This window comes from Narcine bancroftii, chromosome 6 (genome assembly GCF_036971445.1).
Source record: "Narcine bancroftii isolate sNarBan1 chromosome 6, sNarBan1.hap1, whole genome shotgun sequence".
NCBI lineage: Eukaryota > Metazoa > Chordata > Chondrichthyes > Torpediniformes > Narcinidae > Narcine > Narcine bancroftii.
The window spans coordinates 24,644,319-24,660,902 of NC_091474.1; the positions used below are offsets into that span (position 1 = coordinate 24,644,319).

Sequence of the window (16,584 nt, forward strand, 5' to 3'; positions counted from 1 at the left end):
CCATTCCAGTCCCCATGCCCGGCCCCCCAATTACAGCGATTTCAAGTCAAGTTTATTTTTATCTGATTGCACAAGTATAACTCATCGAAACAGCGATCTCTGGTCCTCAGTTCAAAACACAGGGACACAAAACCAAACATAACACACATACAGACAAACAGTACATATGCAGCACATGTATTCATATATACAAATAAATAGTTTCATGAATATGAGAGTCTCGGGTGGTCAGTGTGAGCAGTTCCTTTGGTCATTCAGTATTCTCACTGCCCGTAGAAAGAAGTTGTTCCTCAGCCTGGTGGTGCTGGCTCTGATACTCCTGTCTCTCTTCCCTGACAGGAGCAGTTGAAAGGGCCTGTGTGCAGGGTGGAAAGGGTGGAAAGGATCCTCAATGATTACGTGTGCCCTCTTCAGTAGATTATGTTGATGAGGGGGAGGTGGGGGGTGGGGTGGGGGGGGAGGGAGGGAGACTCCAGTGATGCTGTTGGCCAGTATGCTCTGAATAGAGCTCCTGTACATAAGAACTAGGAGCAGGAGTCGGCCATCTGGCCCGTCGAGCCTGCTCCGCCATTCAATGTGATCATGGCTGATCTGATCATTGACTCAACTCCACCGACCTGCCTTTTCCCCATATCCCTTAATCCCTTTTTATGTAAAAATCAATCTAACTGAACCTTAAATATGTTTAATGAAGTAACCTCAACTGCTTCCCTGGGTAGAGAATTCCACAGATTCACTACTCTCTGGGAAAACAGTTTTTCCTCAACTCCATCTTAAATCTATTCCCCTGAATCTTGAGATTGTGTCCCCTAGTTCTGGTCTCACCTACCAGTGAAAACAATTTTTCTTGCCTCTATCTTATCTATCCCTTTTATATGCTTCTATAAGATCTCCTCTCAATCTTTGGAATCCCAGGTAATTTAGTCTTTCCTCGTAGGTCAACCATCTAATCTCCAGGATCAACCTGGTGAACCTCCTCTGGACTGATTTGGCCAAATAACACACTAATCCTTACAGTTTTGTAATGTTGGAGAAAACCAGAGCATCGGAGGAAACACACACGGACATGTGGAGAACATACAAACTCCTTCCAGATTTGAACCTGGGTCACTGGAGTTGTAATAGTTTTGTGCTATCTGTTATACTAACTGTGGTGCCTTCAAACTGAACATAAAGATCTTGTTGATAACTTGGCTCTGGGCCTGTAGTCGCTGGAGTTTAGAAGGATGCAGGTGGAGTGGGGGGGAGGAGGTGTGGAAATCACATTGACACATTGAATATTGAAAAGTCTGGTTAGACTGGATGTACAACAGTTAACATAATGGTTAGTGCAATGCTGTTCAGTGCCAGTAACCCGGCGTTCGAATCTGGCACTGTCTGTAAGAAGTTTGTATATTCCCCCTGTGTCCGAGTGGGTTTCCTCCTACCCTTTGAAATCTATGGGAGTTTTAGTCAAATTGAGTGGAATTGGGAGGCATGAGCTTGTGGGTCGGAAGGGTCTTTCACTGTGCTGTATGTTGAAAATAAACATGGTTCCAGTGGAGGGAGAGTTTGGGACCAGAGGCATAGCCTAAGAATAAAAGTACATCCCTTTAGAACAGAGACAAGGAAAAATTTCTTCAGCTAGAGGGTGATGAAGCTGCAGAACTTGTTGTCACAGATGACTGTGGAGGCCAAGTCATTGGGTAGATTTAAAGCAGAGGTTCTTGGTTAGTAAGGGTGTCAAAAGTTATGGGGAGAAAGCAGGGGAATGGTGTTGAAAGGGAAAAAAATGTCACCCATGATTGAATGATGGAACAGATTCAATGGGCCGAATGGCTTTATTCTCTCCTACAATCTAATGATATCAGCACTGGGTTGGCCCTTCATTAGTTACAAACTAATCTTCTGCAGCCCTGTTTAATCTGAAAGAGCATTACCCGCTTATATGGTTTCTGTACAATTATTCTCAATTCTGGAAGCCAAATTGACAGCTTCAGTAATTAGAATGGAGAGGATATTCTTAATGGGTTTCAGATGAGGTTCATACAGTCTCATTAGAGTGAATCAAAATGTTTGTCTGTGGTCAACATGCATTTCCAATGAACCTTTCACAACTTGGGGATGTCCCATTCTGTTTTACAGTCAATAAATAACTTTTGAACTGTAGTCACTGTTATAAATAGTGAACTCCTGTGCACAGCAGGTCCCATCACCCTGGTGTGAATCAGATAATTTTATTCACCAGAGATTATCGAGGGGTGATTATTATTCCTGTTCTGTATCGTGCCATGGCATATCTCATTTCTGCATGAGACGACCTCTCCTTTTAATAAAACTACCCTGATGAAGGGCTCATGTCTCAAACGTTGATTACGTATCTTTATCTTTGCTCTATGAAGTACATTGTTTAACCTGCTGAGTTTATTTCAATCACAATATCTGCAGGCTTCTGCGTTTTACTCCCTCCTTTTAATATCCCTCCTCTGACAGGGCAGCACTTCCTCTGCACTGGAGTCTCAACCAAGACTCTTGTTCTCCTGCAGGGCACTTGGGCATGTCTGGGGCTTCACACCAGGCCCTAAATAAATGGAATATGCCATTATTAAGCACTCATTGAGGTGTTAGAGGGACTCAGTAGGACAGGCAGTATCCATAGGTGGAAATGTTCAGTCAGTATTTTGGGATCAGGACCCTACTTCAACACTGAAGAGGGAAAGGGAGAGGTTAACTGTATCAAGGCAGGAGAGGGGTGGGGAAGAAGCTGGAAGGGGCTAAGAGGTGTAAGGAGTTGGTACGTTCTCCCTGCGTCTGCATGGGTTTCTTCCGCGTGCTCCAGTTTCTTCCCACTCTCCAAAATGTAGCAGGTTTGTAGGTCAATTCACTACAACTGGGCGGCACGGACTTGTTACCAGGCTTTATGTTTAAATGGATAGATCACTGGGATGGGTGAAAGGTTAGAAAGAAAAGTAAGTAATTATTGTTGTGTATTTATTCTGATTGATTGTTGGTATTGATTGGGCTCAATTAACTCAGCAGCAGGCTTGAAGTGGTTAATCTGCACAGCTGATACGTCTGTCACGCTGATAAGTCTGTCCTTGGCCTCATGAATTACCAAGATGAGGCCATCCGCAAATCAGAGGAAGAAAACCTTATATTCCGACTCCAACTAGATGGCATGAACGTTGACTTCTCTAATTCCCATTCATCCCCTCCTCCTGTCGCTCTTTGCCTATCTCTCTATCTCCCTCCCTACCACTCCCCACATCCTTCCCTCCTTTCTCCTGTAAGAGAGTTATCCTTCTCAAACCTCTCCCCTCCCTTACCACTTCTTTTCACCCTCCCACCTGTATCAATCTATTATCTATTAGCCTGTTCTCCTCCCCCCCTTCACCTCTCCCACACCATTTTATTACAGGCGCCAGTCCAACCCCAAATGGTCAACTGCCTTTTTCCTTCCCTGGATGTTACGTGACCCACGGAGTCCCTCCAGCACTTTTGCACACTGTTCAAGTGGTTAGTTTTTCTTACAGCTGACTCCATCCATTCCCATCTGGAAGAGAAACCAGAATTCTCATGCACTGCACAGAATTGCAGAATTCCTGGGAGCATTTCATATTTCCATCTGCTTTCTGGTCCAAAAAACCTTTCTCCCAGAATTGTGTTCATAGTAAGAAAATGTTCAAAGCCATTTACTCTTTGAAACTTTTGATAATTTGCTTAATGTAACTGCGAGGTGCACAGAAAGTGTTGGAAGAACTCAGCGAGTCAGGCAGCATTCACACAAAGCACACCTGAAGCATCAACTGTCTCTTGCTGTCCATTGATGCTGCCTCACCCGCTGTCATCGTCTCGGAGGATCTTTCCTGGACCCAACACACTAATGGCATTGTGAAGAAATCACATCTGCATCTCTACTTCCTCAGGAGTTTGCAGTGGTTTGGCTTGACTCCGAAAACCTTGGCAAATTTCTACAGATGTGTGGTGGAAAGTGTACTGACTGGAATGAGGACACCAATACCCCTGAGTGTAAAGCCCTGCAAAAGGTAGTAGACACAGCCGAGGATATCACAAGCAAAACCCTCCCCACCATTGAGAACATCTACAAGGAACGCTGCCCTCAGAGGGCAGCAGCAATCATCAAGGATCCCACCACCCAGCACACGCTGCGTTCTCGCTGCTGCTATCAGGAAAGAGGTTCAGGCACCACCAGACTCGCACCACCAGGTTCAGGAACAGCTTCTCCCCCTCCACCATCAGACCCCTCAATGACAAACTCAATCACTTAAGGACTCTTATTTTCCACTTTATTTTTTTTCCCTCTCTGTGTTGCACATTCAGTTTGTTTACATTCATTATCGGTTTACATTTCTTTATTTGTTTACATAGTGTACAGTTTCTGAGTACCCAGAGCACTTTCTGTGTGTGCTCCAGGGCATCATTTTTCAGTTGTGATGGGTCCTGCTTCTGTAACATCAGGGGTACCCCAGTGGGATGGTTGCATATTCTGGTCTATCTTTGGCCCAAGTGTGCCTGCGAAATGGGGTCACACTGGACAAGGCTGAGAAGGTGCACATGTTACTTGCTTGATCTATGGGCCTGGGTGAATGACAACCTATTTAAATGCTTTTCCTCCAATGAGTGGCCCCTCCCCCTCTTGCTTTCTCATCCTATTTCCAGTAAGCTATGACATTCAGCATCTCAGAGGCACCCGGTGCCATCGGGAGATGTTTTCTTTCTCTGTCTGCTGTTGTTTTGCTGGAACCCCTCTGTAACCCAAAGGATTATCCAGCAGGTTGGACAAAAAAATCCTTTGGTTCAGTAGTTTGACAGTAATGGGGTTCAGCAGTTTGACAGTAGTGGGGTTCAGTAGTTTGACAGTGTGGGGTTCAGTAATCTGACAGTTGTGAGGTTCAGTAGTCTGAAAGTGTGGGGTTCTGTAGTCTGACAGGTGGGGTTCAGCATTCTGTCAGTGTGGGGTTCAGTAATCTGACAGTGGTTGGGTTCAGTAGTCTGACAGTGATCGGGTTCAGTAGTCTGACAGTGGTGGGGTTCAGTGGTCTGTCAGTGTGGGGTTGAGTAGTCTGACAGTGGAAGGGTTCAGTAGTCTGTCAGTGGTTGGGTTCAGTAGTCTGTCAATGTGGGGTTCAGTAGTCTGTCAGTGTGGGGTTCAGTAGTCTGTCAGTGTGGGGTTCAGTAGTCTGTCAGTGTGGGGTTCAGTAGTCTGACAGTGATCGGGTTCAGTAGTCTGTTAGTGGTGGGGTTCAGTAGTCTGACAGTGGTTGGGTTCATTAGTCTGACAGTGGTGGGGTTCAGTAGTCTGTCAGTGTGGGGTTCAGTAGTCTGACAGTGATCGGGTTCAGTAGTCTGACAGTGGTGGGGTTCAGTAGTCTGACAGTGATCACGTTCAGTAGTCCATCAGTGTGAGGTTCAGTAGTCTGACGGTGGTGGGGTTCAGTAGTCTGACAGTGGTGGGGTTCAGTAGTCTGACACTGGTGGGGTTGAGTAGTCTGTCGGTGTGGGGTTGAGTAGTCTGACAGTGGAGGGGTTCAGTAGTCTGACAGTGTGGGGTTCAGTAGTCTGACAGTGTGGGGTTCAGTAGTCTGACAGTGTGGGTTTCAGTAATCTGACAGTGGTTGGGTTCATTAGTCTGACAGTGGTGGGGTTCAGTAGTCTGTCAGTGTGGGGTTCAGTAGTCTGACAGTGATCGGGTTCAGTAGTCTGACAGTGGTGGGGTTCAGTAGTCTGTCAGTGGTGGGGTTCAGTAGTCTGACAGTGATCACGTTCAGTAGTCCGTCAGTGTGAGGTTCAGTAGTCTGACAGTGGTGGGGTTCAGTAGTCTGACAGTGATCACGTTCAGTAGTCTGTCAGTGTGAGGTTCAGTAGTCTGACAGTGATCACGTTCAGTAGTCTGTCAGTGTGAGGTTCAGTAGTCTGACAGTGGTGGGGTTCAGTAGTCTGACAATGTGGGGTTCAGTAGTCTGACAGTGTGGCATTCCGTAGTCTGACAGTAGTGGGGTCCAACAGTCTGACAGCAGCCTCATTGTCTAACCCATCAATCTATATGTTTTCCTCCCTCTTGAGCTTCTCCCTTTAAATCGGTGGTTTTTAACCTTTTTTCCCCCACTCACATACCACTTTGTTATCCCTATGTCATTGGTGCTCTGTGATCAGTAAGGGATTGCTTAAGGTCGTACGTTAGTGGGAAGGGAAGATTGAGAATCACTGCTCTAGACCCAATTGTTACTGAAATATTTTGCTTGAGATAAATTGTCATTGGCCCATTTCCTTTGGAGTTATGAAAGCGTGCACATAACAAGTCCATTAGGTACAATTAAAACAGTGGTTTTCAAACTTTTTCTTTCCACTCACATGCCACCTTATGCAATCCTTTACCAATCACAGAGTACCTATGCTATAGGGAATACTTAAAGTGGTATGTGAGTGGAAAGAAAAAGGTTAAGAACCACTGCTTTAACACAATTGGTTGGCACGTTCCATATTGTAATGACACCTGTTTAATTTCCTCTGCCTTCTACATTAACTTTAACATGGACTATTTTCGGTTCATAGGCATAATTGCTGCTTTTCTCGTGGAGACACCTTCTTCATGTCTAGCTGACTGTGCCCTGAAATATCTCTGGCAATTTATGTCCTCCTGCTCTGCGGTAAAGGCACAGTATCTCATCTACATGAGGAAGGGATCCCCTTTTTCATCTCCCTATATATTGTGTCAATGCATGGGAATTCTCTAAAGTGGTAAGCCATTCTAAAATATACAGAGTGAAGCATTTAGCTGAAATGTTAATTTTTTACAGGTGATTTTCTGTCATTGATTTGTATTTTAACAACCATAGAGGCTGGGTTTCACGCCGTCAAAAATAAGTTAATATTATCCATCTGCGGAAATCCCATCCAGTGAACAGTTATAAACTTCATTCTCCAGACTCCTGCAATAAACTGAGTTCCAGGTGTTGGTGTATTTCGGAAATACTTCATTGAAAAAAGGCCTACTTTTTCTCTTCACTGCATTGGTACCTATATATTTCAATAGTAAATACATGCTCTCAAGGATATAAATATACATTTATAATGTATTAAACATTCAGTATCTGGCATACATTTCCTGTAAGTGACACACCAAATACCAAGAACATATTCCCTGTCACCTTTTATGAATTATCTCAACCCAAAACAGCACAAACCAAAATTGTGGACAAAAGTTTCATTTCAATTCCCTGCCCCATTCCCATGCTGTCATGTCTGTCCATGGTCTCATGCACTGCCAGACTGAGACCACCCATAAATTGGAAGAACAGCACCTCATGTTCTTTCTGGGCACCCTCCTACCAGATGGCATTAACTGACTTCTCTTGTTTCCATTAGACACCACCCCACCCCTGTCCCTCACCTTGGTCTCTCTTCCCTTATCTCAATTGGCCCTTTTACAGAGTCACTTCCTTCTGGGATATTTGTGGTATTATTACGCTATGCTTTCTGTGTAAAAGGCACAGTCACAGAATTGGGGGGGTGGGGGTTTCATTCCAGTCGCAGCTTTTTCTGGCAGCAGAGGTAGTAATAGGGAGATGCGGAATTCTGGGGAAGGACGTGTATGTGTACCATATTTTTTTAATGGTATTTACAGTTAAGCATTTAAAATTTGGACAAAACATTCAAGTAGGACAACAGGAAAAATCTTTTTAATAATAATACCTCTGTCCCGCACTCTCCCGGTGGCCTGCTTCTCTCTCTCTCTTTCTCAGCAACCCGCTGTCCCACTCTCTCCCAGTTGCCCGCTGTCCCAGTCTCTCCCAGCGGCCCACTGTCCCACTCTCTCCCAGCGACCTGCTGTCCCACTCTCTCCCAGCAGCCCACTGTCCCACTCTCTCCCAGCGCCCGCAGTCCCACTCTCTCCTAGTGGCCTGCTGCCTGCTCTCTATTGCTGTGGGCAGCTCGTGGAGAGGGTTGAGGGCAATCACAAAGTGTGGCTGGGTCTAGCACCAACCTGGCAAGGTATAATTCCCAGTACATCACTGATTTGACGCTAGGTCTGCCAGATTGTGCTGCAGTTATACGGCAAAGGTAAAAGGCGATTAGTTCATTAGCGAATACCTGACTGCAGGCACTTGGGGTTAGCCCATTTGGATGTCTATGCATGCACCCATAAATACAGAAGTCTGAAATGAGCTGTAGATGAAATGGCTGGAGCTGGAGATGAAATGAGCTGGTGGTGAAATGGTGATACATCCTGTACTAGGCTCACTGTTTCGTTAGGTGAGTGAAGCACTGATGCGTCGCTGGGAGGAGAATGAGAGATGATTTAGTTCATAAGTACATAATTCATTGTTTTGACATGTGGAGTGGCTGTTGGACTTTCAAAATAGGGTTTGATCATTCATGAATAAGATAAAAAGTATGTACCAAAGGGTACTGAATCTGGAACACGACAGAAGGAGGATGTGAATGCTTAGTTGCTAAATGTATTCAAGACAGTCACTGACAGGCCTTCAGATATTAAGGGAGAGGAGATTAGTGTTAGGGCGTGGCATTGTGATAAAAAGACCAGCCCCCACAATGATCCGGCTTTCAGCTCTCCCCAGGTGTCACTAGTCTCCTTGTGCTGTGAGTAAGCTGGTCTGTGGGTTTGTCCTCAGTTTGTACTGTCTGAGGCTACCAACGTTGTCTTTCATTATCTGTCTCACAAGCCCCCAACGATAGATAGCAGTAATTAGTAAGGGATTACTTCAGGTGGTGTGTGAGTGGAAAGAAAAGTTTGAAATCCACTGCTATAGATCAATACTTGCAGTAGATTTTTCCACAATTTTTTATAATTTGTGTGTGTATGTTTTGTTAAATTATGTGCATATTTTCCTATGCTCTTTTATAAATTACGCAAATGTGTATTTTATTCTCGTTAAGATTTTCCCATGCTCTTCTATTAATTGCTGTTTGTTAATAAAAGTAACATTTGATTGCAAACCCTTGTGTCCAGACTCATCTCTCTCGAACTGATATTTTTTCAACACAACAATGACCAGTGTGGGGAACGACAGCATGCCATCAGAAGAGTTTCCCGACAGCCCGCCACTGACCCCCACACTGACCCCATCGCCCCACACCCCCCGCCACCAGCCCCAACGGTAGATAGCGGTAATGCTAGTAAGCCACGCAGCAACAATGGTCATGTTCGGCATTACTCAACATTATCGCCCTAATTTCAAATTTGCATATGAGACTGGGGGAATATTTATTGTGCCATTTTTTGGGGAAAAAAACTGGGTCTAACATGCCATAAAATACAGTATGTTATATGTGACACTAGCCACTGATGCATTACACATCCCACCTCTTTTGCTCCCGGAATGCCAGCTTGCTGTGTAAAATGACGCACTGACCCGACTTTATACCACCTTTGTTTGGTTCAGTGTAAACGACCAAAGCTGGCTTAATGATGGGTCTTCTTTATGGCAATATTGTGGGTTCTGTGTAAAAAGCATATATTTCTCCTTTCCTCCTGCTCGTTCTCTCCCCTCTCTCTCTCTCTCTCTCTCTCTCTCTCTCTCTCTCTCTCTCTCTCCTTTTCTCTAACTCTGCATTCACAGAGCCACCCTGTCCCCCAGTCAATTCTCTCCTTTCCTTTCCTGCCATCCCATCCATGTCTAATTATTGCCTTTTGCCTGTTGGCCTGTGCATCTCTTCCCCCACCTTTTTGTTCAGATGCCTGCCTGATTTCTGCTCATACCTTGACAAGGTGATCTTTTAAATATAAATGTTTACATTTTTTAATTTTAAATTTAGACATACAGCATGGTAAGAGGCCATTTCAGCCCACAAGTCCATGCCACCCAATTTACATCCAATTAACCTACACCCCCAGTACATTTCAAGCAATGGGAGAAAACCAGAACCCCCGGGGAAAACCCACGCAGACACAGAATGAACATACAAACTCCTTACAGACAGCCCTGGGTCTATAACCGCTATGCCCAAAATGTTGGTTATATATCTTTACCTCTTATGGATGCTACGAGACCTGCTAAGTTCTTCCAGCAGTTTTGTGTTTTTAAAACTGTGGACCATTTTTTTTAGTGGGGCCATTGTAAATGAAAATCTCCAGTGGAATTGAAGCTATACCAGTGAGGGAAGTAACAATAAAACCACCAAAAAAATGAAGCAACAGAATCAATTAGAAACTAAACAAGATATTCTCAATTATCTTAATTTTTTTTTAACTGAAGTTAATGTAATCCAAAATAAAGACCGAAAAGTTGAAAAGAGGGTCGCATATTTTAGTAACATATTTTATGAAAAAGGTGGTTCAGATTGGCCACAGAGGAAATGTTCGCATCTTTGGCTGGTATTGAACATCTACAAGAGGCAATGTGGCATCTATAAGAGGCGGTTGTCTTTAGAAAGCAGCCTCTATCCTCAAGAACCCTCAGCACCCAGTCCATGCCCTCTCCTCACTGCTACCATCAGGTAGGAGGTATAGGAGCCTGAAGACAAACATCCAGAAGTACAAAGACAGCTTCTTCCTCTCTGCTGTCAGATTTCTTCAATGAACTACCCACTTTCTCCTTTTTTCTTGCACTATTCATTTATTTTTGAAATGTATTTTATATCAATATTTGTGCTGTAATACTGTTGCAAAACAACAAATTTTGTGACATATTCATGACAATAAATTCTGATTCTGATTCTGGCTGTACAGGCCTCACTCAGTCTCACTCTGTAGCCTGGATGTGGATTTGCTACTCCAAGCCAGGCTCCTGCTAAGAGAGCCAAAGGCGGTTCCCACAGCTAAGGCAGTTGCAGTGCATGCAATCTCTCCAGTTGTGGGGCAACACCGGCACACACCCATTCCTGACTTGGGCCATCATGGCTGTGTCTGAATCTTGGAGTACTCTAGCCACCTCCACTGTGGGAGTACCTCTACTGCATAGGCTGTAGCAGCTTAAGACAGCTGCTCAAGGGATGGGCAGCAAATGCTGGACCCGTCAACACCAAATCTCTAACTGAAATTTAAAAAAATACTGAAATTCATAACTCAGACTAGAAATATCAATGCATGTAAATTATGGAAAGCACAAATTTGTTTTGTCAGTAATTCCCCTTAACCATACTAATTGCTTTAGAATATAATTTGAACATTTCAGCACAAGGTAATTCAACTTAATATTGAGGGTTACTTCTGAATTTGTGTGTTTGTGTTCGGTGCTTGTGTGTGTATATGTATTATGTATGTTTTCTTTTGTGAGTTTGTGCATTTTGTGTGTGTGTGTGTGTGTGTGTGTGTGTGTGTGTGTGTGTGTGTGTGTGTGAGTGTGTGTGTGTGTGTGTGTGTGTGTGTGTGTGTGTGTGTGTGTGTGTGAGTGTGTGTGTGTGTCTATCTGTCTGTCTGTCTGTGTGTGCATTCATCTGTCTACCCATCCAGCTGCCCAAAGGAAAACCCTCCTGGCCAGCAGTTTTGACACAAGTGTCAAGAGAGGGTTACAAAAGGTGTACATCCCTTTCAAGTTGATAGCAGCAGGTTCTGTCATGTGTAGGAGAGGAAAAGTGACAATGACTTAAGGGCAAAAGTAGAGGCTCAAAGCAATTCAGTTTATAGCACAGAAACTGGCCCACTCCCTTTACCTCCACAAAGGCCTACTCTGAGCCAGCTACATCTTGGATCCTCACCATAACTTTCTGCACCTACCTTCCTCATATCAGCCACCTTTATGTTTTTTTTCTGGAGTGTTGGAGACTGAGGGGAAATTTGATGGCGGCTTATGAAGTTATGAGGGATTGACAGACATTCACAGTCAAAATCTACCCCCCCCCCCACACCCCCACTGCCATCCAGGGTAAAAATGAATGACATTTTTAGAGGACATACATTTAAGGTATGCAGAATGGAGGAGTTTAAAAGAGCTGTGTGGGGCAAGTTTTTTTTTTAAACACAGAGTGGTTGATGCCTGGAATGGGCTGCCAGGGGTAGTGGTGGAAGCAGTTTAAGAGGTCTCCAGATAGACATGTGAAAAGTCAGGGAATAGCAGGATACCCATCTTGTACAAGTGGCTAAGTTTGCATTTATATTGGGCATCACATTTCACACAACCATGCGGGCCAAAGGGCCTGTTCCTGTGCTTTACTGTTCCATGTTCAATATAAAATTATGAGAGGAATAAGACCATAAGACATAAGAGTAAAAATGAGCTATTCATCTTATTGAGTCTGGCCCACCATTTAATCATGAGCTGGTTCATTTTCCCACTCAGCCTCACTCCCCAGCTTTCTCCCCATAACCTTTGATCCCCCTGCTAATTGAACATATCAATTTCTGCCTTAAATACATCCAATGACTTGGAGGAGAGTAGACAGTGAAAATAATATTTCCATGATGGCAATATCTAAAGCAATACAACTTGGGGTAGAGGTACATAGTTCCATGAAAATGGTGACACAATTAGACAGGTCAAGAAAGAAGACAGTCAGCCAGGCATTGATTACAGGAGCTGCAATGTCATCTTACAACTGTATAAGACATTGGTGAGACCACAATTGTATTTAGTTCTAGTCACACAACTAAAGGAAAAACATCACTAAGCTGGAAAGGGTACCTGTAAAAACACAATGCTGGAGAAACTCAGCAGGTTAAACAGTGTACTTTAGTATCACCGACGTTTCGGGCTTGAGACCTTCACCAAGGTATGTGCACACTTCAACAAAGCTTGGCTTGCCTTCATCACTTTTGCTTGACCCCCTCGCACTAAAATTAAACAACCTTTATCTTAAATGGACAAAGAATTGCAAGAGGAACCCAATAGGGCAGACTGCGTCCAATGGTAAAAATGGTTTGTTAACGTTTAGGGTCTGCACTCTTTATATAGAAGGGGGTGATACTGCGTGTAGGACATAAGGTGTGAGAGGTGGAAAGGGGAAGTGGTGGTAAGAGAGAAGGGGGGGGGAGAATAAGTACAGGAATAAGTAAAGAGATGAAACGGTAGCGGTGGGGAATACAACGCTCAATGTTCATTCCCAAGGTTTAAGGCCGTCCAGGCGGACGTTGTTGTTCATCAACTTTCAGTTTTGCCTATTTATTTTGAATTATTTTGATTGTCTCCCTATGTTTAGAAATTAGACGGAAAATGCAGCTCCTCTGTCCCCACACGTGGTAAAGTCCAATACGGTTTTCCCGCATCAATCGGAGGGAATTTGCACATCGAGCTGGTATAGAAACTACACCGTTCAACATGATTCTTTCAAAGAGAAGTGGTTGGAATTCTGGATTAAGCTCGAAGCAAGTAAGAGTCGATGAGCTAATAATATTCGCTGGCCTAATTTCAAACTCATCACAAATGGTAAAGCGCCCACATTCAATGGAAATTAAGCATGCTACCTTGAATAAAAGTAATCTAATTAGAAAAAAAATAAACAATATGCTCTCTAATCTCTAAAACAATATCAACGGTAGTTACAAATGCTTTTAAGAATGTAACACACTTAAGATAACAAAATGAAACGTTGTTTGCATGGTAAATATTTATCCAACTTTCTACAAATATTAGAATTAGGGTTGCGGAGGATGGCGACTTTATTCGGTTTTGGCTCTTAGATGTTCAAACTAAAATGTTCGAAACCAATGGTGGTGTTTTATTTGAAAGCAGCAGTAAAAATAACAGTGTGAGATCCTCATCCATCTCTCGCTGCCCTCGCTTGTTACGAGCTTTGTCTGAGCGATGGATGTTCGCAGGAGGCGGTCGAATGTAGCAGCCCGGGTCGGCTCAAGAATGCGCACCTGGTGGGGGTTTGGTCCAACTCAACTGGCGTTGTTTTCTTAGCTCTCCGGGATCACCGAAAGGCAAACAAGCAGAGGCGAGGGGGAGGCCTGGGGCTAGGAGGGACGGGGAAGGAGGAGCGGGGTCAAGGGCTATGCGATAGCAAGGGGATGACTTGCGTTCGCCACGGACCCCAAGAGCCCCCTGAATACATCTGCCAACGCTTTTGGAAACAATTATTTGCGTTAGGCTCCCCTTACCCAGGAAAGGTTTCCACAACAAACACGCCCCTCCATAAAATTAAAATTCCACAATCCTCTTCATTACATTTACAGGACTTCATTTTTTTGGCCAAAAATGGCGTGTGCATGACAGGATTTCAGCTCAGAGTAAGTGTGGGAAATTTCATTTTAAGTGAAATATTGTGACAATAGTATTAAATATTATAATTCATATGAACAAAATCTCACATGCAAATGAAGCGATTGAATTTTAACATTATGATTTTTATGTTGATAGGGAAAATGATTATATCCAGAAGGTTATCAACAGTGATATCAATAAGCCCTAGTTACTTCAAGCCCGTTGGTTCTCGATTGTATTAAGGACTTTCCAAGAAATTATAGAATTTGCAAACGCGTCCCAGGGATGGTGCATTGAGATCCACTATAACATTCAGATCAAAACTATATTAATAACTGTAAAATTTCGAAACCTCTGCATCTTGATCTGAAACCAACGCAGAGGGACATTGGGAAGGACTGAAACTGTGAAATTATGCGAGGGAATAAAGCCCCTCAGGCTGGTCAGCCTCTGGAGCGAAGAATTAAATAAAATAAGCTTTCCAGGTGTTTATTTTTGGTTATATTAAGGAGTCAGGCGCGCTTGAGTCCCAGTTTCTACAGCATCCTGCGAGCGTTGGAGAAAGTCGCCCAGCACCGAACAGCAGCGAGCAACTCCCAACAGGTACAGAACAGGTTTACAACAGAAGCCCGAAACAAACAGGGACAGGTGACCCCTCTGAGAGATTCTGAAACAAAATACTTTTCATGATCGCACACCTCAATATCAGTTCTGACCTCGTTAAAAAGCTATCCGGCTTGGGTTCAGCATCAAGGTTTGAGGCATTAATTCTGTCACTGTTAATCAATAATGTTTGCATTATAACTGGTGTGAGAGAGCGAGGAAGAGTCTCTGTTGTGTGTTTCTGTGCTTCGTCAGGTCTGTATAACGTGTGCGCATATTTGTGCACTTATCATTTTGCAACTGGGGAAGGTTCTCGGGATGTAACACCACCGAGAAGGCCTTGAATTGACGTCTTGAGAAGTAGCTGGCGGTCCTTGTTCAATCCACGCCGATGGGACATTTAGATAAAGTGTGTGTGTGTGTGCGTGTGTGTGTGTGTGCGTGTGCGTGCGTGCGTGTGCGTTTGGGTATTTGTGTCTGTGTGTGCGTGATTGTATGTGTTTGTGTGTATGCGTTTGGGTATTTGTGTCTGTGTGTACGTGATTGTATGTGTGTGTGTGTGTGCGCGCGTTTGGGTATTTGTACCTGTGTGTAAGTGATTGTATGTGTGTGTGTGTGCGTTTGGGTATTTGTGTCTCTGTGTACATGATTGTATGTGTGTGTGTGTGCGTTTGGGTATTTGTGCCTCGGTGTACGTGATTGTATGTGTGTGTGAGTGTGCGTGTCTGTGTGTGTGTGTGCGTTTGGGTATTTGTGTCTGTGTGTATGTGTGTGTGTGTGTGTGTGTGTGTGTGTGTGTCTATGTGTGTGTGTGTGTGTTTACACAATTCCGTATTTGATACCAGTTTGATACCTTATCCTACTTTGTATTCATGAGGTGCGTATGTTTGATGTACAAGGGTTCGTATATTCATGTGTTTGAAGTTTTTATGCATGTTTATTTGTGCTTGTATTTGTACAAATACACCTCTATTTCTGTATCTGTATATACCTATATCTGATATTACTTCCAGCACTAACAATTACGAAGATGTATGCTCCTCGCGCACAACCGACTAGCATTAACTCAGCTGAATGTTCAATCAACTAAAATTCCAGAACATTTAGAGAAACTTCATGTTGGGTTTGAAACAGATGCCCGATTAATGTCAGGGTTAGATTTCTCACCTTTCCTTGCGGGGCAAGGTTTGTACCACGGACAGTGGTGGGTGGTAGAAGCAGATGCGATCATGGCGTTTAAGACACATATATATGCAGGGAATGGAGGGATATGTGTCCTGTGAGAGCAGGAGAGATTTGGTTTAATTTGATATCGTGGGCCGAAAGGTCTGTTCTTGCATTGTATTGGTCTATGTGGGTTCTGTACCTTAAAAACCATACATATTTGCCAGCAACACATTTATGGTTTTATGACCCACGGGATACATTGTGTGTATGCGTTTGGGTATTTGTGTCTGTGTGTATGTGATTGTATGTCGATCGCTAAACCCTGTTTCTTGCTGTATCCACAGCACCCGTTCCTGAAGGTCCTGGTAATTACATCAGTGTAATAATGTTCCAATTTTTGTTTTCCTCTTTACATCTCCCTCAAACACAAATAGCACACGCAAAACGTTGGCGACCCTTTGCAGTAAACAGCACCCCCTCCCCCTCTCCCCCCACCCCACGTCTCTTGCTTTTCACATATAGAGGCAGAAGTCGGCCCGTCGAGTCTGCCCCGCTATTCTAATCCTGAGCTGATTCATCCATCCACCCCCACCCACTCAACCCCGCTGCCCGGCTTTCTCCCCCTTCACTCCTTTTCGAGTGTAAAATAAGGGATCTGCAAAACAAATAATCGCCAAATGATCATTCGACAGCAGCCGAGGGAAAGAAAAGT

General features: G+C 43.9%; 1 long non-coding RNA gene across 1 annotated transcript in view; it reads right to left on the reverse strand.

Moving 5' to 3' along the window:
- LOC138735839 (uncharacterized) overlaps window positions 1-16,584 on the reverse strand; it is a 114,063-nt gene that overhangs the window by 67,291 nt on the left and 30,188 nt on the right. The gene's annotated exons all lie outside the window — the stretch shown is intronic.